Here is a 26,576-nt window from a genome sequence, read left to right on the forward strand (position 1 = left end):
CACTAAGTTAAGAGAGTGTTACTGCTGACCACAGAGGTTTATAGCAATTGACCAAAGAAACACACATAAAGCACATGGTGTGGGCTGAATTCTCTTACTAGTCAGCATCACCACCAGTTTTCTCTTGGTTTCATCATCTCCTGAGGTTTCCCTTCTCATTAGGTTCACCCTAATTTTTTTGAGAACTAAGAGGAAGCTTTTTTTTTCAAGGCTGCATATTATTTATTAAGTCACTTCTTGTGTTTCCCGATTTTCAATTTGTCCCTTGTGGGTTTGCTTTTCCAAAGAGTCTATAAGGGTAGAGTAATGAAATGAAGCATCTTCAACAAACGTCTTTAGAAATGGCAAGAAAAACCTTTTGGATCGATATTCATTATTTATTGAATATCATTGAAATAAATGGCCTGTACCTCTCAAAGAGGCCAAGAACCATTCTCATTTATGCTGTGGGACACAATTATTTGTAAAAGAGGAGAATGACATTCATTAAATCTTGGGAAGAAAATCATGGTTTCTGTAAAGGTAGGGAATAGTTGTCAAATTGTATAGTAAACAAGTGCCTCCAAATTTGCAGATTTTTTTTTTTTTAAATGGTGAAGGCTCTAGTTTCCTTAGAGAGCTAGGAGAGATAAAAAGAGAGGTTTCCAGAGAAGGAAACTCAGGCCCTGGTGTCTTTTCTGAAAGCTTCACCTTGGAGTCTGTGCATATCTTTCTAGACTCTGGCCTGACACTATTCACCAAAGTTCTAACCAAATAGAACTTTCGACTGTCAACATAATATGTGTTCCCATTCCATCCTGTATAGGGGCAAGCTGTTTGTCCATGTGACATGGCCTTCCCTGCTTATGCATATTAAAATCTTGTTCATCCTTTGAGATCTAGCTCAAGACATCAGCTCTTCCAAGGTATCCTCCCTGATTGCCATACTCTCGTGTCCCTGTAGTTGGGTCAGCCTCTGGTAGAACACACCTCAGAATTATGGGAGTTTTCTATTCCTGCACACTATTTTTGATAGGTTGTTTATCCTCTACAGATGAAATTCAACTCTAGTTCTTGTATGATTGCTTGTCAAAGCAACTTTGATTGATTGCCAAACTTTAATTAGTTGCCTAGTTTCTAGTCAAAGAATTTGATCTTTCTGCTGCTCAATTCTTATCAAAAGCATCAGTGTGAGAAGTAAAATTCATGAGTCATCCTTAGATCTCACAGCTTGCACCCCTTCACAGATCTATGCTTTAAGGGTGTGTGATTTACCTAAATGAGGAAATATGAGAATGATCCCCATAAAATCTATTGCTGTCTAGTGTTGGTAAGCTCTTAGGGAAAACCTGCTGTGTGCTTTATTACCCACTAGAAAACTGTCCATATGATTGAGAACCAGGAAAGGATGCACTCCTTCTAAGCAACTAGGGCACTATAATCTTGTAGATAGCAATGAATCTGGTCCTGTTTTCTTCATTGCCTTGGCTGGGAGCAATCTCCAAGCTAACATTTACAGAAAGTTTTGATGTGAATTTTTAATGCTGATCCCATATTTTCCAAACTCTTTATTTTTCAGTCTCTCTTCTGGTTAATATTACCCTTTTTTGTACACTCATACATTGCTGATGGGACTGTAAATTGGTGCAACCACTCTGGAAGGCAGTATGGAGATTCCTCAGAAAACTTGGAATGGATCCACAATTTAACCCAGCTATTCTACTCCTCAGTTTATATCTAAAGAACTTAAAATCAGCATACTATAGTGATGCAGTCACATCAATGTTTAGAGCAGTTCAATTCACAATAGCTAAACTATGGAAACAAACTAGGTGCCCTTCAACAGATGAATGGATAAAGAAATTGTGTTATATACACACAATGGAATATTACTCAGCCTTATAGAATGAAATTATGGCATTTGCAGGTAAATGAATGGAGCTGAAGAAAATTATGCTAAGCAAAATAAGCCAATTGCAAAGAACCAAAAGCTGAATTTTTCTCTGTTAAATGAATGCTGATCCATAATGGGGTGGGGGTAGGGAAGAATGGAGGAATTTAGGATTGGGCACAGGGGAGTGAAGGGAGGAGAAGGGGGGTGGGGTGGGAAGGATGGGGGAATGAATGAGACAGATATTATTACCCTATATATGTATGACTACACTACTAGTGTAACTCTGCACCATGTACAGCCAAGAAATGAGAAGCTGTGTCCCATTTGTATACAATATTTCAAAATGCATTGTGCTGTCATATATAACTAATTAGAACAAATTTAAAAATTATATACACATATATGTATTCTTCCTTGTCATATTCTTTTTCTTTTTCTTTTTCTTTTTTCTTTTTTTGCTTATATTTTTCTTTAAGGTACCTTGAGGGCTAGGGTTGTTGCTCAGTGGCAAAGCACTTGCCTAGCATGTGTGAGGCACTGAGTTTGATTCTCAGTACCACATATAAATAGATAAAATAAAGGTTCATGGACAACTAAAATTACACACACACACACACACACACACACACACACACACACGACACTTGAATCCTGACATAAAGTGGTAGGGGATGGAACCCAGATAATCTTATCTGTTTTGAGTTTCCAAAACTTAACTTAGAACTTGATACATTGTATATGTTTTTAAAGTGAAAAAGAGGAGAGAATAAAGAGAAAGAGGGAAAAATTAAAATTGGTAACAGAGAATGATATTAACATGCAACTTCTACATCTAGATGAATATTGAAAAGAATTCAAGAGATTTTGGGGGGGAACATGTAGGCATGCTAAATATTTTAGAATACCTGAAAACTGAGAGTGCTTTTCATGTTTTTAATAATTTTAATATTGCATAGTTAATCTTTTAGCTCTTATCCAGATGTTTGGCATATGTATGTAGGGCCACCAAGTTAACAACTTACCCCAAGTATGAAATTAATGTTAAAGTAACAATTTCCTTTCTGGGGTGTGCAATTTGGAAGTAATCTAATTCATCTTTTAATAACAGCAATCCCACCACAGAAAAGTTGTGAGTAGAAAACGAGATGAGAAAGCCCTTGGTAAAGTTAAAGTTCTTAAAAGCAGCATGATGAGTATATATCCAAAGGATGATGTGCTTTACAGGGACATTCGTTTTTATCTGTCAGAAGGAAATTTGAGTTCTTGTAGCCTGATATAAAAGGGCTATAAATGCAGTATAAAAAGCACATCCATGCGAACACAGACCCAGCAGTACATTAAAAACAAGTAGCAGTCATTACTGAGGCCCTGGATCTGGAGCCGTCTAGATGCTTCCCTTCCTCTTGCATGGAATCCACCTCTGGTTGGTCAGCACATCTGACATCACAGAGCAAGCCACAGCTGGCAGCCTGGACAAACCCACCAGCCTCTACACCAGCAGTGTCCTAGCCTCGGGGCTCTTTGCTGTTCTCTTGTCCCGTTCCAATATTCTTGACCAAGAAGCTGGAGTTATCCTTTAGAGACACGAGTCAGACCTGCCCCCTGCTCTGCTCAAAATGCTCCAGTGGCTGCACATTTCAGTTACAGCAAAAGCCAAAGTCCTTGCCATGTCTACTTCAGGGATCTCTAGGAATCCCTCCCACCTACCCCTTCTCAGTCCACTCCCACCCCTTGGCCTCTTTACTGTATTTAAAATGTGACAGGCACACGCTTGTGGCCTTTGATTTTGCTCTTTTTTGTGCCTGGAATGTTTGTTTTCCAATTTTCACATGGTTCATTTTCTCACCTACTTTAGGTCTTTTCTCATGTGTTATATTCACAACATAGACCTTCTCCTCCGACCCCATCTAAAATTGGAAATGCCCTCTCATCCTTACCTAGGAATTTTTATCTTCTTCCATTGCTTACCTTCTGTCTGTAAAAATCCTCATCTTCTAACCTACCATATAAAATACAAAACTGTACATAACTAACCACACTTGTTCACCCATAAACATCCATGTGTATATGTTGCATATTTAATTGTCTGTATCCTTTAACTAGAAGAACTCATGGAGCAAGGATTATTCTCTGTTTTGTTCACTAATGTGAACAACAACAAAAAGTGTCTGACACAGATGATGCTTAAGTAATAAATGTTTGTGAAATCAGTGACAACCATCTCCAGAACTTCCTGCTTCCAGTCTACTCTTGAGGCTGTGATGGGATTAACCTTCTTTTATCATTGCTCAGGTCTAAAATTCTCATTGACTCTTTTTTTTAATTGACTTTTTAAAAATGTGTTATTTTAGATATACATGACAGTAGAGTGTATTTTAACACATTATACATACATGGAGTATAATTTGTTCTAATTAGGATCCCATTCTTGTGGTTTTACATGATCTCATCTACTCTTCTTGGCTTGGCATAAGTTCACCTGCTCCATTAGAACAGCATGAGCTTCCTGTTACTGTTTCAACCAGCTTTTTCATTATTCTTTTGCTTCTTCCAAATGGATCTTCTTTGTTTCCCATCACCTATGCTACACAATTTCCCACCTCCATGCTTATATAAGCCATTCCCTCTGCCTAGAATACCCTTTTATTTCTTCTAGAAGGTCTAAATTTTACTCCTCTTTCAATACATAGACCCAATGCTGTCTCCTTGATGAAGCCTAACATGATTATTGCAGTGGGAGCCACCTGCCTCTCCTTCAAATCTAACTGTGGACTGAATTCTCTCTCATGTCACAGCAAGTGCTGTAGACAGCACAGTAGAAGGGCAGTTCCTTCATTTGCCCCATCTTGGACCTCTCAGTTTAAGATGGGAATAGTGCTTGCTAACTTACAGTAGGATTAGGGGTTTAAGTGAGATACTGGAAATCAGTCTGATTTTCTTAACAAAGTTAACCATTATCATGTCATCAGCAATGTCATTTCTTCTTGAAACACAGTTATGCTATTTTCCTGCCTGTGAGTTTCTTGAAAATAAAATAAATGTTCAATTCACCTCTACACACATATAGTTACTCAGTAAATATTTGATGAATAAATTTCAGAATCAGACCATGATTTTATCTTCTAAGTTAAAGCAAAAATACATGCTCAAAAGACAGAGAATTTTTTTTTCTTGGAAATCATCTTCTAGTAAGTCCATTCCTATATGACTTGGTTCTCAGGTATTGTTAGCATAGAATTTGAAACCCACTGATATTAGATATTCCTACATTTCTCAGTGTACAAAAGAAGAGTATTAGTTAAGAATATACCAACCTAAACTTTTCTACAATAAGCTAATGAAACATAAGGTCAAGGAGCCAAATAAAAGAGTAAAAATAAAGTTTTAGAGGTTTTTACTCCTTGCCGTTGGGGACACAGTCACACGCAGGCTGATGCCTGGTGGAAGATATAGAACAGAAGGAGCCAGGGAGCTATGGGAACACCCAGGTAGAACACGCAGCCCTTTTGTGGGGTGGAGAATACTTTCTAGAGGAAATTGTAGTTGAGCTAAATTAATAAAGATGAGTGGAAGTTAGTCAAAAGAAGATAAGCAAATGGGGATTCTATCCAGGACCTCACAGGCCATACACAAAGACACAAAGGCCTGAAAGAGCATCATCTATGCTGGATCCCACAAGCCCTTAGGCATGATTTCAGCTACTTTTCTAGAGCAAAGGAAGGAAAACAACATTGTAGATCAGGTTGTGGACCAAGTCACAAATACTCTAAATGCCATGCTCTGGAACTTTATTTTGCAGGTAAAGGGGAAGCTGGAAAGATTTTAAGCAGGGAAGGAACATGATCAGATTCATGTTTTGGGTACATTAACTTGGCCACAGGATACACACTAGGCCTGAAGGGAACAATAATAAAGGCCACAGAGAAAACAAAAGCAGGTCAGGAGGTTGCAAGCTACAGAAATGCAATGTCTAATCAGATAAACAGGGCACTAGAAGGGGGGATGGAGTCAAGAACAGTGGGCAGCAACACCAGCAGGACTGGGTGGCTGGTGAATGAATCGCCCTGGAGGAGGGAAGAACTTGGATTTCTACCGGGATGAATGAGCAGACAGCCAGAGGACTGTGTTGAGGAGGAGGAGCACAGGACAGGCTGGGCCTGTGGCAGGGAGACCATGAGCTCAGTTGTAGTCACTCTGGACCATTAGTGCTCACCTTGGAGGAGTCAGCCAAGCTGGAGAAAACATTTGTTCTTGTTAGAATTTGGGGTGTTTAGCACCATGTGAGTGTGAACACTCACTCAGGGATAAAGAAAGATAAAGTTTCTGTGGAGACCAGAATTCTGATGAACACAGCGTTTACAGCAGAGGAGGGGGAGCCTCGTAGAGGAAGCAGATTAGGAATGTTCAGAGAAAGAAGAGGAGGAAAATCAAATGAAAATGAATTCATTGATGCTAAGGGAGTAGAGAATTTCAGGGAGAAAGGATTGATCAACAGTATCAAATGCAGCTGCAATGTAAAGCAAGATATGACTAAAAAATGTTTCTTAGCTTTGGCGAAAGGCAAAACACCATTGAAATCTAATTTTAAATTAGGTTTAGAGCAAGAAGAAAAACAAGACATCTTTAAGCCTGCTGCTTGGGAAGGATGATGTCATGTTCACAGATGACAGTGAGAGAGAAGCTTCCAGCATTTCTGTTGCTTATTTATCCTATCAAGGAAGAAGATCTTCAATCTGAAAAGGAAGAGCCATTATCTTTAAGAAGTTGAAGCTGAGATAAGTTAGAAGATAAGAAAAACAGGATGGTGCAGTTTTGCATTTAAGGAAGTCTTCTAGGCACAGATGAATTATATTCTAGAACAACAACAACAACACACGCACACACTCACACACTCACACATTAGAAATCTTTTGAGTATTATAGATAAGAATGTCAATGATGGTAAAATGCTGGTAAACTGCTCACAAAAAGAAATGGCAGCTCAGAATAAAATCATGTTCAATGTGTAAAACACTATCATATACACTTAGGAAGAGTATATTTATCTTGTGTGACTACAAAAGACAGACCTCAAAGTTGAGAACCTGCAGAAGCACAGATTTCAGCTAATTATACAGAACAACTTTCCATCATCCAGTCATGACAGGAGCCTCTTTAGAAAGCAGCACTGTCTTGGCTTGGAAGTAATTCAGGATGAATACTTGGACTTGACCTGCAAGCCTCAATAACCAAATTACCCATTGAGTCTAGAAAATAAACTACATTGCCATTCCTGGATTATAATATCTCCAAAGTCTCTTCTAAATGGAAAACCTCCATGTATTTAAATTCTGTAAACTATAGTAAATGTTGAAATGATGGTGAAAAGAGAAGCAGCATAGTTAACTCCGTTATTTGATACCTGGAGAGGACTGGAACAGAGGATGAGAATTCGTGTTGTACTTGCTTCATTTGCCAGGGGATCCCTTGCAGGAAGGTTGAATTAGGCAGTGTTCCACGCTGGTCTAGACTACCAGGTTTATAAAGAAATATTTAGTGATGTTCTCCTGGTGCCAGACACAATGCTAGGTACAGCTACTGGGGAGAAAATGTGTCAAGACAGACACCAGGCATACTTAGAACAGAAGGGGATGGTGTCATAAAAGACTTTTTATCATCTCCCTCTAGGCCAGTTAAAATGAATTAGAATGATCAAAGGCATTAGCACTCAGTTCTGGCTTTGTATAGTTCAGCCTACAAATCAAATACTGCTCTCTGTTTATTACAGCAAGATCATAATTCACAGAGGAAGGTTCAGAGAGGTCGGTATTTATGACTACCCAAAGTGTTTCATTTGCAAAAATTATAAATGGAAAATCTGGCACTTAGTTAGAAATGTAGATCTTCTGATACATAAATTTGCCCCATTGATTTTTATGTATTTCTTAAACTGTGCACTGCTGCTTCCAATATTGTTTTGGAACAGATTGACCATAAATATTTAAATAACTGCTGTTCAACAATCAAAGCTACTCTCAATAGTAGCTGTTTGAAGTTACAACTGTGATCAGCTAAGGTCAAGAAAAGCAAGTTAAAATAGGAAGGATGCAAAATAAATCATTAGTCGACACTGTTCTACCAAACAAAATAAGACAAGGTTCATAAGATCACGCTGACAATTTATTAAGTACCCAATAAATACTTTCAGAGTGCAAAAAGTACCTACCATGAACACAGAGTGGTAAAGAAGGAAAATTTTAGCTTTCCCAATGACTGAAAAGATGGAACTACAAAGTCTGGCAAAGTGGGATCTGATGCTGGCCAAGTATTTTCACTTTGTTTTTATAAAAAATAAGTGCCTGTTATGCACAAAGATGGGCTTCATTGTGGCATATTTGTATATAACCCACTTTGATATCTCCCATGACCCTTTTTCCCTGTTCCACTTCTGATCCCCTTCCTTCTCTTAAATAGTCTGCCTTCTACGATCATGCCCCACCCCTACCCTAGATTCCATATATGAGAGAAAACAGTTGATACTTGTCTTTCTTAATCTGGTTTATTTTGCTTAACATGATGACCTTTAAATTCCATTCGTTTTCCTGAAAACTTCATGATTTTATTCTTTTAGGCTGAATAATACTCCATTTTCTTTATTCACTTATGGGTTTACTGGTAGCTGGGTTGATTCCATGAGTTGGCTATTACTTTTTTATATTATTTGTCCACTACTTTGATAAACTAATTTTTTTTTTGTGGTACTGGGGATTGAACCCAGGGCCTTGTGCATGCAAGGCAAGCACTCTACCAACTGAGCTATATCCCCAGCTCTATCCATTGCTTTGAAAGAATATATGTCAAAAGCACAAAGTGATTCATCCAGGCAAAATATTTATCCATAGCAAAATTGCTCTTAACAACTAGTCTAAGAAATATTTTCATTATGTGATTCAAACACTTAGTCTTTCCATTGTAGCAATGCAAGGGATGTTAAAGCAGTCCCTTAAACATTATTTATCTGCAGCCTGCCAGGCTAAGACTGCTGTTGTGCGTCACAGCTATGGGAGTGCACTGCTTAGATCTTCTCTCAAGGGAACTGAACTGGAGAAGTGACCCAGCACAGCATGGGGACCAGATCCAGCCACATTTATCCCTGGGGATTCCTACAGAGGGCAGTTTGCTCTGTGGCTCATGAACCTGGCCTAGACTTTCTCAAAACTACATTACATTCTTATGCTGCTTTGACCCAATTGTCCTTCACTCACTCTCTCCTTATAGAAGTATTAGCTTTGTGTATGTCTGTATCTATCTCTGCTCCTGTTTTCTATTTTTCTCCATAGGCATTTCCCCTAATAAGTCTTACAAACTTTCAATTCTGTCTTGCATTTGATCCCGAAGACTCCCAAAAGCTGTACTCTGATATGTCCTGAGAGTATCTTGTAACTTTTCTTTAAAGCATGTTTTGTAATGATATACCTATATAATTATTTGATAAATGATGTTCTTCTCATCAGTTGATTTCCACTGGGATCAGAAACATATCTACTTTACCCATAGGTCTATCAAACTACCTGAAAAATCATAAGTGATTTATAAATATTTATTGAATGAATAAATAGATGACAAAATAGTGGCCATGCAATACTGTTATGGAAGATTTGGCAGACTTCTTTAAAGAGGGTGCAAGAAACCAATCACAATAGGCTTTGGTGATAGGAGAGCAGCAGAGGCAAAGACAGAGAAGGGAGGCTGAAAATAAGTCAACAGGATTGTAAAGTTACTTACCTATATCTTTCTGCTCATGGATAGAAGATAAAATTGAGCTGTAAATCTTGTGTTAATCAACATTCTGGTTTCCACAGAAATTTTATCCTTTATCCTTGAGTGAGTGTTCACACTCACATGATGTTATACACCCCCAAATTCTAACAAAAACAAATGTTTTGTCCAGCTTGGCTGACTCCTCAAAGGTGAGCACTAATGGTCCAGAGTGACTACAACTGAGCTCATGGTCTCCCTGCCACAGGCCCAGCCTGTCCTGTGCTCCTCCTCCTCAACACAGTCCTCTGGCTGTCTGCTCATTCATCCCAGTAGAAATCCAAGTTCTTCCCTCCTCCAGGGCGATTCATTCACCAGCCACCCAGTCCTGCTGGTGTTGCTGCCCACTGTTCTTGACTCCATCCCCTCTCCTAGTGCCCTGTTTATCTGATTTAGGCATTGCATTTCTCTAGTTTGCAGTTCTTCAAAAGCCTCCTGACCTGCTTTTGTTTTGCTTTGTGGCCTTTATTACTGTTCCCCTCAGGTCTAGTATATATTCTATTGCCAGAGAAATCTGGTATTAATACACTGATTTTAACTCCTGAGCATAATACTGATGAACTGTGTCAATATTAGTTCTATCACTCAAGTTCAGGCATTTGTACACAGAACTGAAAAAAATAAATAGTTTCCCAAATTAAGCCAAGCCAATTTTCATTAATACGGAGACTTTGGAAGACATTTCAGGAAAACAGTGCAATTAAAGTTTCCAGGGTATTGTAGTATCCCATGTGATATACTATCATTAATTCTTACAGTCACTGAAAAACTCATGAGCTCCCTTATGACACAGAAGTGGCAGTGTTTATTAACAAAGGTGGAGTTGAAACAATACATTTCTAGTTGCTGTTTTTCACCATGGTGGAGTGACTGGTACCAGACTAGCCCTTCTATTGTAAACAACTAGAAAACTGGAAAAAATGTAGGAAAGAAATCTCTATTTTTAGATATCAAATAATAAACAATATAGAATTGTGATCCCTGAAAGAAGGGAAACAGACAGCTAAAGCCCTATAATCATTTATAATAGTTTTTTTCAGTTTGGGGGCAACTTGGGATAGCAAAGGAGCACCCAAGGAACACAAGATGTCTTGCTTAGCTGAGGAGATGGAGAGGATTTCAGGAAATCTCAGAGAGCTGAAACTTGGAGGCAGATACTAGAGGCAGAAAGCAGATAAAGAGTCTGAGAAATCTACAAAGGAAATCCTTATCAGTCTTTGTCTGAATACATGCACAACGTAAGACTCCACAAGCCTGGCAAAGAAGGGTTGCCTGTGAGTCTGAAAACTGGGAAGGCATAAGTTGAACAACTTTAAGAAATACCCCACAATGGGATTTTTTTTAAAAAAAATCTAAGACATTCACTAGAGATGCCAGAAAGGTCATGCCTTGGCAGCAGGGCTACAGTAGCCACACAGCAATGACTGCTCAAGACTTACCCAAGCAAAGCTTGAGAAGAGGTCTTAAAGAAATAAGTTGATTAATGACCAAGTTTGCTTATCCCAGAATAATGAAGGCCAATAGTTTTTAAAGGAAGACAATGAATCTAGACTTTCAACAATATAACATCAATCTTCAGCATAAAATAAAAATTAGTATTTGTGTAAAGAGAAATATCAATATAACCAAGAGAAAAGTCAGTCAATAGAAACAGCTATTAGAATTATAAAGATGATGGTATTACCAGTGAAGGGTTTACAAAAATCTATTAAAAATATGTTCAAGGACTTAAAAATGAAATGAATATAATTAAAAGAGAAATAGAATGTATGAAGAAGTATTTAAAAGAACTTATAAAGCTGAAAACCACAACAATTAAAATGAAAAATTCACTGGATGGGCTTTGACACAACTTAACAAAACAAATCAATAAAACAATGAAACTAAGGACAGGCAGATGAAACTATCCAAACTTAAATACAGGAAAATTGCTACAAGGTAAAAAGACAGGTCTTTAGTGATCTCTGGGAAAATATCAAGCCATTGAACATAATACAATTGGAGTTCTAGGAGAGTAAAGGGTGGGCATAAAAAGTATTTATAGAAATAATACCTAAAAATTTCCAAATTTAACGAAACAACATAAACCAATAGTATAAAGAAACTTAAAATCTAGTTTGAGTAAATGTAAAGAAAACATTGATAAGGCACATCATAATAAAACATGAAAATTGGTGGAGTAGATGAAGAGGATTGACAGGGAAGGAGGAGGGATCAGGTAAGGGAAGAACAGTGGAATGAGTCTGACCCAGCTTCCCTGTGTACATATATAACACAGTGAATCTCACTATTATGTATATCCAGAAGACAATAATTTAAAAAACACTCTAAGTAGATAGCAGAAAAATCACTAGAGTAAAGGGAAAGAAACAGGGGAAGGGAGTAGGGAGGAAAAAAGGGAAGAATTAGGGACTAAATTAGAGCAAATTATATTCCATGCTTCTATATTATTTCAAAATTGAATCCAATTGTACAACTAAATAGAACCAATAAAAATAAAAATAAATAAATAAAATTTTTTGTAAAACAATTATGTAGATAAAAATCTTAAAAACACCCCCCCAAAGTACATTTTATACTGGGAACATACAAAGAATTACAACTGACCTCTCACTCCCTGCACCCGCCCCCCCCAATCTAAAGTACTAAAACTAATGAAAATACGCTTGTATCCTTCAAAAATGGAGGCAAAATAGAGAACTTTTCAAAGAAGAAGAAAACAAAGTGAGTGAATTAATTGCCACGCATATAATTTTAGATGTAAATTTAGATTCACTTAAAAGAATGAATGAATAATTGTATTTTCTGCTATTTTGCTGCTGTGACTAAAGGACTCAACCAGAGCAACTCTAGAGGAAGAAAGGTTTATTTAGGCGCTCACAGTTTCAGAGGTCTTAATCCATAGACAGCAGGCTTCATTCCTCAGGGCTTGGGGTGAGGCAGGACATCATGGTGGAAGAGAATGGCAGAGGGAAGCAGCTCACATCACAATTAGTAAGTACAGAGAGAGAGAGACTCCACTTGCCAAATACAAACATATATTCCAAAGCTATGCCTCAATTCCCACCTCATCCAGCCACACCTGACCACTTCAGTTACCACTCAGCTAATCCCTGTCAGGGTAGTAACTCACTGATTGGGTTAAGACTTATAATTCAATCATTTCTCATTTGAACCTTCTTGCATTGTCTCTGTGGACTTTTGGGGGACACCACACATCCAAACCATAACAGTAATGATAAACATGTGAGGACACTTAAATATTTTTCTATTTTCTAATTAAAAAGTTGACTAAATAAAAAATCACAATAATGAATTTGTGTTACATCATATACATTTATTATATGCAAAACTAATAAAACAAAAGTCAGAAAGGGAAAAGGAATACTGTCATAATATTATCCACTTGTATTCTATATTCTATATAAGTGGATAATAGTAAGATGTTGATATGTTAAAGGCATATGATATAAATCTTAGAGAAATTACTGAGAAAAAAACCCCAGAAAAATGTCCAATAAACCAATAGAGGAGATAATGTGCTAAAAATAGTCAATTAATACAAATGAAGTGAGGAAAAAGTGGAAATGAGGAACAAAGAACAGATGGACAAATAGAAAAAAAATAGCAAGATGGTAAATTTAAAAATGGAATGAGCATACCAATTAAAAAGCGTAAATTGGCAGATTGGATATAAAATGTAAGCCCAAACTAAGTGCTGTCTAAAAATTCTTTAAATATAAAAGCAGAGGTCAAAGCAGAAAGAGAAAAATATCCATCCTGTGACAGGAGGCTTAAGAGGTATTAGTAGGCTTAAGCAGTATTACATCAAGCAGACTGCAGGACAAGCTGTCTTACCTGGACCAGAAAGGGCATTTCATTCTGACTTGGATGCTAACTTTTATGCGTCAGCTTGACTTGGTTAAGATATGCTCAGATAGCAGGTAAAATTATTATTTCGGGGTGTGTCTGTGAGGCTAATTTGAAAGAGATTAGCGATCCATTCAATAGGGTGAATGAAGATCAGCGCTCACCTAAGTGGATTGGCATCTTCAATCATTGAGGACTGAGAGCAAAAGAAATGGAGAAAGGGCAAATTCACGCTGTCTTCTGAAGTTGGGACACTCATCTCCTGCCCTCAGACCCCAGAGCTCCACGTTTGCAGGCTTTCTGTCTCCAGGACTTACACCAGTGGGCCTACTGAGCAGGCTTTTGACTTCAGACTGAGACTTCCACCAGGCCTTTTCACTCAGACCTAATGACAGCCACAGTTTTCCTGGTTTTCCAGATTGCAGAAAGCATCTTATGGGACTTCTCAGTCTTCATAATTGAGTAAGCGAATTCCCTCTTAAATATCTCTGTATTGGTTCTGTTTGTCTGGAGAATCCCAATTAATACACTGATCAAAGGCCAGTCCATCAGAAAGACATAAATGTATGAAATGTGTATGGGCCCTATAATACAGTTTTAAAACACGTGAATCAAAAAGAATAAGAGACTAAGGAGAAATGATAAATCCACCATTGTGGTTAGAAATTTCAACATTCTCTCAGTAACTGATAGAACAAGTAAAATGAAAATCCACAATTGTGTAGAAACAGTAAAAGAGATTAGGGCCCAGTTTCCACTTAGATGACATTGAAAAACACAGCATCTAAAAAATTACAATTAAAAAAAATGTACATAGAATAGTCACCAAGAGAGGTCATTTATTGCTATGCAAGGTAAGGCTCAGCGAATTTAAAGAGACTGAGATCAGAGAATGATTTCTTAGATGTGGCACCAAATCTATGACCCATAAGAGAAGATGTTTGAAGTTGCCTTTTATCAACAGTTTCCCCACTTTCTGATTGCTAGTTGGGTGTAACCAATAAGGATTTCCAATATGAGATAGAGGGAAAGAGGGAGGGATTTATACTCCTGTGATCTTCCCTCCTAGGTATTCAGGTGGCTTTGGTCCCTAACAGAAGATGCTGGCCTCTCTCAAAGCAGAGGACTCAATAGGACTTCCTCTTTTCTAGGTTCCTCTTCTCCCTGCCTGATCACACAGGCCCGGGACTAATAGCAGGGTCACTCCCGACTATTGCACTGTGCCTCTTTAACTGAACAGTCACATATATACAGAGAGGTTGGTGATTTTTCTTCCCATCCATGTAATCACAACTTAGATCAGCCACAGTGAATCTCACCATCGTGTACATCCACAAGAAAGAAATCAATTAAAAATATATAACTGGGTCAACGGCAGAAAGATCAGTAGAGAGAAAGGAGAAGGAGATGTTGAGGAGGTGGAAGGGGAAGGAGAGGTATTGGGAACTGAATTAGAAAAAGATATTTTATGCTTTTATAATTAGGTCAAAATGGATTCTACTGTCATGTGTAATTAAAAAGAACCAATTTTTAAAAAGAAGAGAAAAAAATAGGATTCATACTCTGATCTGGAAACCCCTGTGGACTTTTTAAATACAATAGCAACCCCTATCCTGACTTCTGCTATTTTGTTTTTGAAATGGATGAAAGTGTATATTTTCATTGCTGTATTTCTTTGTTTACATATCCCACAATTTACTTGGTCATCCTATTTTTGATAGCATTGCATTGTTTTCATTTGGGTCTATTATGAACAGGACTGTTATGAACATCCTTACACATGTCTTGTAGGGAATATGTTTGCATTTTTTCAGGCACATACTTACTAGTAAAATAGCTGGGTATACTGTATTTGTAATTTTACCAGGTTTGTCAAGGAGTTTTCCAAAGTGACTATAATAATGTACACTTTCTCCAGTCCTTTTAATTCTAGGCATTTGTTTGGTAGGTAGTGGTATTCCCTTGTAGCTTTAATGTGTCCCTGATAACTAAAAAAATTAAGAACATGTTCATGTACATATTGGCCATTACACCTCCTCTTTTTTGAAGTGCTTGCAATTCTTTCACTTATTTTTCTATATGGTTGTCAGAGTTATTCCTTACTTGTAGGTTTTGTAATACAGTTTTAAGTCTTTTGTTAGTTATCTGCCTGGTTAACATCTTTCCCTACCCTACTGCTTGTCTTTCCAGCCTCTTAATCTTTTTTGATGAATAGAAAAATTTGACTTTATTGTCCAGTTTGTCATATTTTCTTTCATGGTTATTATCACTTTGTATGTCTGGTTTGAAAAGTTTTTACCTACCCAAGAATGTTAATGGTATTTCTTACATTATCTTCTAGAAATTTTATTGTTTTGTTTATACATTTATAGCCACAGTTCACCTGGAATTGCTTTATATGGATGTATGGTGGGGACCAAAATTATTTTTTTCTCAAAATAAATTTCAACTTTTCCCAACATCATTTGTTGGAAATACTACCTTTTCTCCACTACTCTGCAGTGTCATCTTTCACAAACTGTACAGTTTTATAAATGTGTGCTTGATTCTGGACTCTATTTCACTGATCTGTTTATCTTATATCTGATACACAATGTCTTAACTACTGAAGGCTTATAGGAAATCTTAATAAGTGGTATTACGGACTAAATGGTGTCCAATTATAATTTTGCATGCTAAAGCCCAAACTTCCCATGTAACTCTATTTGGAGATAAGGCCTTAAAGGAGGTAATTAAAATTTAAAAAATGTAGTAGCAGTGAGATCCTAGTCTAATAGGACTGGTATCCTTCTGAGAAGAGGAAAAGACTTCAAGGATGCAGAGGAAAAGCCACAGATGTCTGCAAGCTACTGAAAGGGGCCTCATCAGAAACCCACCCATCTTGAACTTCAACCTCCATATCTCTGAGAAAATGAATTTCTGTTGTTTAAGCCACCTAGTCTCTAGTATCATTGTATCAGTTCTGTAAAACTAACAAAAGTGTTCTCTACTCTAAATGATGGCTCTATTTTTGCCCTTTACATTTACACATAGATTTAGGATCCGTTTTTCTTTTTCCATAAAACAGTTCTGGAAATTTTAATTAGGACTGTATTTCTCTGTGGATAAACTTGGGGGGAAAACATCAATTTTACAATATTGAGTCTTCCAATCTGTGAACACAGCATATCCCTTCAACTATTTAAGTCTTCTTTACTTTCTATAAAGTTTTGTCAGTTTTTGGTGTTGATACTCTGAGCATCTTTATTCAGGTTTATTCCTAACTATTGGATGCTTTTGTTGCTGTTACTAATGGTATAATCCAAAACCAAACTCATTCCTAAATGTTTGTTCTTATTAGGTATAGACAGAAATTCATTCAATTTGTTGATTAGGAATTTAAAAACCTTGAAAAATTGCCTATAACAGTTTGTCTGTAACTGTTTTCATATTTTCTGTGAAGACGTAAGTTAAATTTTTTACCTTTACTGTGAGCTTGTTGAGATATTCTGTTATGCATATTTATAACCCAGTTCATGCTCAGTCTTAGAGTCTTCTTTTTGGGATTTTAAGCCCATTTACAATTAATGTTACTAATCTTCTATGATAATTTGCATTTTATTTTTGTATTTTTTCTATATTTCTCATTTTCTTTTTTTTTGCCTGCTATTGGTTTAGCAATGAATATTTAACCTAAAATTTCCTTTCTATAGTTTGTTACTTATACATTATTTTATCCTTTAGAATAATAGTTACATTAGAAATATCAGCATACATTTACTAATCCGATTAGTTTAATTTACATTAAATGTCATAATACTTTCCCCAAAAGTTAAGAACTGAATCACTTTAACTTCCTTAAATCCTTATTTCTATATTCTGTGTTATTTCAAACTTTTTATAGTATTATTATTTTTATTTTTTCTGCTAATACTCAATACTTTCATTTCTATCAGTTTAAATTAATGTCTGTTTATAATAAATCATCTCAAATTTTGTTCATTTGAAGATGTCTTTATTTTGCCTTTTATGTTAAGGGAACATTTTACTGTAGAATTACAGACTGGAAGCTAGTTTTAGCACTTTAAAGCTGAAATGTCTTCTGGGCATAACGTCAATAAAAAAATAAAATTCATTCCAAATCCAAAACAGTAGTGTTTGTCTTTCTTTTCAAGCCTTTTCTTTGATTTGGTTTGTAGAAGTTCTACCATGATGTGCCTGCATATTGTATTTTTAAATTATTTATTTATTTATTTGGTACTGGGGTTAGCCCCGGGCTTCACACTTCTTAGGCAAGTGCTCTTCCACCGAATCCAACCCCCTTAAAATTTTATCTTGAACCGGGTTAATAGCATTTCTTGAATCTGCAACTTAATGGCGTTCATCAATTTTAGAAAAAAAATCTCAGCCTGTATCTCTTCAAATATTGGTATTGCTCATTGCGTTTCTCTTATACTTCTTGGACTTCCAACTATGTTAATTTTTTGACTATGTCCCATGTACCTTTTAGGCTCTTTTTCACATTTCCCATGCTTTTTACTCATTGATTCAATCTGAATGTTTATTGAATGGACTTCCCTGTCAGTAATCTCTATTTCTATAGTACAGCAGCTCTTAATTGATTGAATTCTTTTTGAATTACTGGATATGTTTATTGCTTAATCTAACAGTTTTCATCTGTTTCTATGTCATGTTCTCAAAATTTATCTTTGCTTCTACCTATCCCTACCCATCTTTCCTATTTGATGTTAGTCTTGTAGCACCTGTGCCTGTTGACTCAAGAAATGTGATTTGGCTAGATTCTACAGAGCGGCACTGTCCCTAGAAGCCTTCTCTTGTTGTTTGTGTTCCCCCAGAAAAGAGTCATTATGTTGCCGACTTGGAGTAATTAGATATTGTTTGCATATCAGATACTTCTCTGCCAGCCTCGGAGGGCATCACTGATTCAGCTGCCTGCTGGCTAATAGTGGGAAGATCATAACTGATATCAGTGCCCCACAATGCAGGGCCTTGTCCTTCCTCCAACAGCAAAGCAGTCACTCTTCGGGATGACTTGGCCTGGGTGAATTCTGATCAAGAGGCTACTGCCCCCATCAGCAGTAAGAGGGAGAGTCCCAACCGTGGGCCTAACCCAAGCTCTCATCAGACAGATGCCTCATACATGGCTTCACATTCTGTGGTTTCACTTACCCAGTCAATCATGGTTCAAAAATATTAAATGGAAAATTCCAGAAATAAATAGTTTATATATAAATAAACCATTTCTATCTTAAACAACTCTTATTATAGTTATATGGTTATATAATAGTATGGTTATAATAGTTCTACTTTATTATTACTTTTCATTATTAGTCTCTTACTTTGTCTATTTTATAAATTAAGCTTTATCATCGATATGTATGTATAGGAAGCAAACATAGTACATACAGGGTTTGGTATTATCTGCACTTTCAGATTTCCACTGGGGTCTTGGAGCCTGAGAATGGAGGTCTATAGAGGAGAAAGATGTGGCAGTAGGTTTAATTCATCTACTCAGAAACACCACTGTTCTGTTTTTACTCTTGCTGCTGCAGTCTGCTTTGGTGGTTCTTCATTAGTCCAACCTATAAATAAATATTGGAGGACTCTCGGGATTAATTCTGGGCCTCCTTTGCAAGTTCTACCTTTTCTCTATTGATCATTCAGGCCCACTCGTACCTCTAATTCTACAAAAACAAGACTTCAGACTCTGTTGTTTAATGGCCTATTCGATGTCACCTCATGGATGGATGTTAGACAACTCAAAGTTAATCTTGCCCAAACAGAGCTTTGATTCCCCTGTGTAGAGGCCCTGGGAACACCTATTCTACTGTAACAACCCAACAGTTATTAACGTGTCATTCTGTCCCTCACTTATTTATTAGTAAGTGTCTGATATTTTGTGACATTTACTTTGTATAGTCCATTTCCTCCATTGGAACAGAAATGCATCTATAACTTGGTCCAGAACATACTAACAGATACTGAGCAAATATGTGCTGAATGTGAGAAGATATTTGTACTGGAATCTAAAAACACAATAGGGCTAGACCTCATTTAATCAGACAACTTCTGACTAGAATGTGGTTGGGAAGGTTGTGGATAGATTGGGAGGTAAAGTTTCATCTTCGTTCTTCCTATCTATAAGCCTACATGGCAAGTCAACCCTTCATTGTAGGGAAGTCATTTATATCCCTCTCATTGAGCTCCTACTTAAACTTTTCTAATTTGTCAGCAGTCTGATCAACCTTATCTCCCATTGATTCCAAATCCATTCTTTTCTTTCCATCACCTCTGCTGCCATTCAAATCCAAGCTTCTATCCCTCTCCTGCCAATCAACTATGAGCCTTCTCAAGATATCCTGCCTCTGTTCCCCTAAAATTCATTTTCCACAAAGCAACCAACTATTTTAAAATAAAAACCCATTATGTCCTTAGTCCTCCTAAGGTTTCCTATTACTTAGAATGAAATCAAGCTCCACATCCCACCTTTAAGGCCATACATGGTCTGGCCCCTACCTTCCTTTATGACTGACTGTGGCTTCATCCCTGTGCCTCTCACTAAGCCTAACCACACTGCCCTGCTTTATTTTTATCTTACTTATATTAACATGGCAATGGTAATTTTTTTGCTGCTTAATTTCCCTTGCTTTCTATTCTCTGTCTAGAAGATTCCTTCTCTCATTTTTGCAAGACTGATGACATTGTATCTTGTAAGTAAGACTCCAGCTGCCCTGACACCCTGTCATCAGCCACTGAGTCTTTCCTTATCATGTGACCCTGTGATATGTTCTTCAAAATTTTTGCAGATAATGAAAGTTTTCATATTTGCTGAAAAAAATTTATTGTCTTCTTTATTCACTATCATTTTCCTCATATTTAAAACAATAGATGACATATAGTAGATCCTCATTACAATTTGTAAGATATGTAAGTGAAAGGAAACACTCTGAATCTCTCACAACATTGTTCTAAATGTCATTTCTTTGGAATGAGTCCTTTTTTTTTCCCCTCCCCTTAATTTAAAAGGAAAATAGAGTAGGTAAAGTTTAAGATCCATAATAGTTACTCTTGTCTGTATTCTTCCATTTCTTACCAAACTATTATGAATGTCTCATAACAAAAACAATTTAGCATTGATGGATCTCTTATTGGATCCAGACAATGTGATGGATTGCCTAATAAATTTATCCATCAATCCTCTGAATTAGATCCTATTATAATCCATACTTTATAATTGAAGTAGCTGAGCTTGGAATATTTCTATTTGTTTCTCAGTACCACAAAGGTAACTAGAATTTCATTTTATTATCTCAAGTGAACTTCAGAAATCAAGGAACCAGATATAATAATAAAGACTTTGGATGCCTAATTTTTTTAAACAAAACTTTTGTTAATCTGTGCTGGTAACAGAGATGGGGGTGGGGTGGGGGACTGAGCACCAACTCCATAGCATGATGAACAAATAAAATTTTGGCACCAAACTCTGAACTCAGTTTATTTTAACACCATTCCCAGAAGGAAGGATGAACCAAAGTCAGGCCATTCTCTGTGAATTTCTTCCTCTTCTGTTTGAACAGCTCCCTAAGTAGTAGACTGTCAAGGCTATGCATTCAAGAAAATCAGAAAGGGCTTATTTTGCTTGATCAGTTAACCTTCAGACTTAGCCTCACCAATTTATTATATTATCCAAGAAATAAAATGATACACAAAGTTGAAAGTTATTTACATACTTCGAAGAAGTTCATAATTTGAAATAGGAGAGAAAAATATTTAAGAAAAATCTTAGAAAAATAAAATAACTCGCAGAACAAGAGACTTTCTATATGCAATTTCAAATGTCTAACAAACTAAAGGACAAAGGATGGCTTAGATATCTAGATAATTGATTCAAATTTAATTTTTTACTTGGTTATTTGGTAGCATGAAGATATAATCAAGCTGAATTACTTCACAAAGTACTTTAATATTTTTTTGCTTCTATTCAAAATGGATCTACTTAGATTTTTAGTTTTATATATTAATATTTTAGGGTATAAATATGGTTACATTTATGTATTTGGAAGATTAGCCCTGTCTTTAAAATTCATTAAATGCATCATAACATTAGGAGTGGAATTACCTGGCTCTACCATTGGAATCAGTATCAATTTAGTGATGGCTTAGTTTGTGTACAGATTGATGAAATGTGTAGACGCAATGGAGGCTAAGTGTTTTAAAAAACTCAGAAAATATTTCACAATTGAAATGTGTTGGTAATTTTTTAACCACTCTATAAGTTAGCTCTTTTAATACCACTTCAACTCTAAATGTTAAATAATTTTGCCCAGTTAGCCTGTGGAAGAACCAGGGGAACCCATACAGTCTAACCTGGGAACCTAACCTCATCAGTATACAGCTCTTCAAACCTTTTTTTTTTTCACATGGTTTCTCTGTGAAAAAATATATTTGTATGTCTAGGGAAAATCACAGTAGCAGAGGCTGCAGGATCATTGCTCTGAAAGTGCCTGATACTAAACATTAGGACTTGAGACAGAGTGATTCCTGACACTATGATCTGAGGGAAACTGAGCTCCCAGAAATGAATGAATAGTTAAACAAAGAAGTAAGTAGGGCAGAAAATTATCCTTGAATCTGGGATATATATATGTAAACAAACACACATATTTGTGCATGTATATGTAAATGTGTGTATATACACATATGTATTTATTTATTCCAGTTCTTCCTTGTGTAGCAGCTGTCTTTGCTTCTTTTAAAAAAGTTTCCTTTACAACAGTCTAGGTTGTCTTGCAAACAAGCAGCTTGCAAACCCAGGGTGTACTACTGCATGCTGCAAAGAGGTATCAAGACGGCAAATTCTTATTCCTATCTACCTTGCACTCCTTGCGCTGCTTGGGATTTTATCTCCAATTTATCAGGATAGGTTTTGGGTGCTGAATGAGAGTTTTACATCGGAGTGTGTATGTGTGTGTGTGTGTGTGTGTGTGTGTGTGTGTGTGTGTGTGTGTGTGTTGGGTAAGGGATGAACTGTATTCAACGGGGAAAGGTGCATGCATGCCAATTTGTAGGACTGTACTTGAAGTTATTTATACCTTAGGAGTGGGGTGAGGAGTGGGTAGTCAGGCCAGGAGCAGCATTTCCTGCCTTCCTACACATGGCAGATTGCCAAATTTTATTTTATTCCTTATTATCCAGTCTTTAGTTTCCTAGGAAAGGATGACATTTCTGAGACCAGTAAGATGTTTTTCAGAATTAGAGTGATTAATGTTAAGACTCTTCTCTCCTGAGGGCAGGAACTTGGTACATTCACCATTGTACACCAACATCTAATGTGCTGCCTGGCATGACATAAGGATCTAATAAATATTTGTTGAGTGAATGTGTAAGTAACAAATGAATATGATATTTTGTCTTTATGGGATTAGATCCTGCCAGAGAATCACGGCTCTCCTGGGCCATTAAAAAGCTTGCAACTCAAATTGTTCTATGGGATATTTTTAGATCCAGGGTTCTTTGATTTATTAGCAAACCCACTCCCTGTTATATTTTTAGGCGTCTGTAGAGACATAACTCAGTCAGAAACTATCTATCGATCTCTATGATTTGCACACTGTTAGAATTGGGGATATTTTACTGAACAAGGCAATCAAACCCTTATTCTCAGAGTTCACATTCTTATAGGTTAAGCCACAAACCACATAAATGTCTAAAATGACTCGTGGTGACGCATGCTAAGAACGAACGGGAAAGGAGAAAGGAAATGTACATAGGGTGGGCCTGATCATCTCCCTGGGGAAAGCATGGTACCAGGGTCCAGAACCAATTTGGTGGAGATTTTAGGAGGCTCAGAGCTACTAAATTGCATTGAAAACTTTTCAAGGATTTCTATAGCACCCAAATTGTAAAGCTTATGGGAAATAGACACTTTTCAGAAGAGAATATACAATCAGTTAACAAATATATGAAAAAAATGTTCATCATCTCTCGAAATTAGAGAAATGCAAATCAAAACTACTCTAAGATATCATCTTGCTCCAGTCAGAATGGCAGCTATTATGAAGACAAACAACAATAAGTGTTGGCGAGGATGTGGGAAAAAGGTACACTCATACATTGCTGGTGGGACTGCAAATTGGTGCAGCCAATTTGGAAAGCAGTATGGAGATTCCCTGGAAAACTGGGAATGGAGTCACCATTTGACCTAGCTATCCCCTCTCCTCGGTCTATACCCAAAGGACTTAAAAACAGCACACTATAGGAACACAGCCACATCAATGTTTATAGCAGCACAATTCAAAATAGCTAAACTGTGGAACCAACCTATATGCCTCTCAGTAGATGAATGGATTAAAAAAAGTGGCATATATACACAATGGAATATTACTCAGCAATAAAAGAGAATAAAATCATGGCATTTGCAGATAAATGGATGGCGTTGGAGAAAATAATGCTAAGTGAAGTTAGCCAATCCCCAAAATCAAATGCTGAATATTTTCTCTGATATAAGGTGACTGACCCATAATGGGGTAGGGAGTGGGAGGATGGGAGAAATAGATAAGGCAGAGGGATGGGAGGGAAAGGGAGGGAGCAGGGCATTAGCAATGATGGTGGAATGTGATAAACATCATTATTCAAAGTACGTGTATGAAGACATGAATTGGTGTGAACATACTTTGCATACAGACAGACATGAAAAATTGTGCTCCATACATGTAATAAGAATTGTAATGCATTCCACTGTCATGTATTTAAAAATAAAATCAATTAAATATGTGAACTTCTGGAGGAAAGAATGGATCAATTAACAATATGAAACTTGTTTTGGGCACTGCTATATGCTGGTAAGCACTCTATGTTCATTATCCCATTTTATCCCCAAAAGATTCCCAGGCAACAGGAATAGTCTTGGCCCAGATTTCCCCCTTTATGGCAAATGAAGTACAGAGAGACTCAGGAAGTTGCTGAAAGTCACTCACTTTGTAGGTGGAGAATCTAGAAGTGAATCCAAGCAGCCTGACTCTCAAACCAAATTATTCCCTTACAGAGTTAAATAAGCTATCTCTGGATACAGAATCCAAGTTAAGTTACTAAGATACACTGATTTTTTGAAAAGTTTAATGATTTAGACTTTTTTTCTGGAGGGGATTTTTTTGAGGGGATATGTATTTTTTTTTTTTTTTAAAAACAAGTCCACAGACCCTACCACAAAAGAATTTGGTTTTCCACACACCTCTCTTCCTTGGATACATCAAATTTATTCCTCCTTTGTGCTCCTGGGGCCCTCTGCCTGGAATGTCCGTCTCTGAACTCTTTATATAGCTGGGTCTTTTTCATCAGCCAAGCCTCAGCTCAAATGAACCTTTTCAGAGATGGCTTCATCTGTTAGTTACTCTTTCCCATTTATCCTATTTTCATTTTCTTCCCAGCGCCTGGTTCTTGGTGTTTCCTATTGTTGTGTGTTTCTCCCCACCAGTCTGTAAGTACCACAAGGTCAGGGGTCGTGGCTGCTTCATCCATTGCAATTTCCCAAGCCTCCCGTCTGCCTGGTACATCACAGAGGCTTCAGAAAAATGCAAATGAATTAACAGTGTCCCTAGGGCCTGCTGACTCAGACCCTAGGGACCTCTACTTCAGAGCATCACACAACAGGCAGCATCTTTCCACCATTCTGTGCAGAATTAATGCATCAGATGAAAAAGGAGAGATCTGCAACTGAGGCCTGAGAAAAACTTGCCAGTATGCACACAACTGAGTTCTGACTGCTCTGGAGGGCTACCAAAGAGACCCACTAGGAAATCCATTTGCAGAGGGCCAATTTTTAGGTTTATTAAGATCTGTAGGTAGATATATGCAAGGCCATCAGATCAGTTTTATCAAAATCTCCATGTCTATGTCTTGTTCTCTTTTAGTTCCTGCCTTAATTTGGATCTAATACTTGCCCTGGTTTATTGTCTGTCTCCTCCTACCAGAATTCATGGGTCTTAGAGAACAGGAGTCCAGTGCCTAGAAGCAGGCTAGACACATAAGAGGTGCTCAGGAAATACATAACAACAAATAGGCCACCTCTGGATTCTGTCTGTAGACAAAGAGGTGGGAGGAGTAGAACAGAGCACATGTTTATTGAGTCCCTGCTAAGCTCTAGGCACTGTTCCAGATAATTTATATACCTCATCTCATTTGCTTACCCTGTTAAGTTACAAGCTTTGGGAGTCTAACTTTTAAGATGCTAAAATCTATTTAGAATGGAAGATAACTTGTTTTTTAATGTTGTAAAATCAGGTCTTGCTGGACAAGTGGTTCTTTAATTGAAGGCTGGTATCGCTGGGAGCTTCCAACATTAATCAATTCACTGAGTTCTGTGCTCTGACCTGACAGCGTTGTATCAAAAAAACAATTTTGTACGACTCCCAGAGCCTCTCTGAGAATCAATAGAGAACTGTAACTAAAGCTTTGGCCACTGCTTCACCTATAGGACCATTTCCATTTGTCATTTCTGCTTGAATTTATCTGAATAGGAGCCAAGACTATAATTTCCAAACATAAGACTAGAAATGATGCAAATAAAGTGGATTTGGAAGGGACTCTTCCCAGCAGGTGCAGAAGGATGAGCCTGAGTCAGTTAGTCAGGGAAAAATGAAATGGCATAGTGTCGTGTTTGAGACTGGAATAGGAAAAACGGAAGAACCGGTTCATATGATATCTGACTGCTCCAAACCCCTCTAAACAGACTGGCCCACTGCTCAGTGAGTTTAAGGGGCATAGTGTAAAGAAACAAGTAGTACCCACCCTGGTACTGAATCACCTTGTTAGGTACCCAATGTGAGGAAGGTATCACTTCAGAGAATGTTCTTGAAGGCTTAATAAGAGACAATAGCTGATTCTGTACGTAAATAAGGCCAATTTCAAAGAAAGATGATCTTCCCTTTAAAAACTGTAGAATAATAGTGCTATCACACATTCCCCACTCAGCTATTTAAAAGTAGCTGGAAGCTGGTTCCCTCCTGAGGATTTATCAAGATATATGGCCGCAATTGGA

The 26,576-nt window shown here is 37.2% G+C and overlaps 1 protein-coding gene, 1 long non-coding RNA gene and 1 other non-coding gene across 6 annotated transcripts in view; 1 reads left to right on the plus strand and 2 right to left on the minus strand.

Moving 5' to 3' along the window:
- Ppp2r2b (protein phosphatase 2 regulatory subunit Bbeta) overlaps positions 1 to 26,576 on the minus strand; it is a 437,378-nt gene that overhangs the window by 371,446 nt on the left and 39,356 nt on the right. The gene's annotated exons all lie outside the window — the stretch shown is intronic.
- Trnaa-ugc (transfer RNA alanine (anticodon UGC)) lies at positions 8,606 to 8,679 on the minus strand. The gene has a single exon. It is a non-coding gene; the product is annotated as a tRNA-Ala (tRNA).
- LOC144377226 (uncharacterized) lies at positions 13,507 to 17,516 on the plus strand. Its single transcript, XR_013437985.1, has 2 exons — positions 13,507 to 14,002; positions 15,913 to 17,516. It is a non-coding gene; the product is annotated as an uncharacterized LOC144377226 (long non-coding RNA).

This window comes from Ictidomys tridecemlineatus, chromosome 1, assembly GCF_052094955.1.
Source record: "Ictidomys tridecemlineatus isolate mIctTri1 chromosome 1, mIctTri1.hap1, whole genome shotgun sequence".
NCBI classification, from domain to species: domain Eukaryota; kingdom Metazoa; phylum Chordata; class Mammalia; order Rodentia; family Sciuridae; genus Ictidomys; species Ictidomys tridecemlineatus.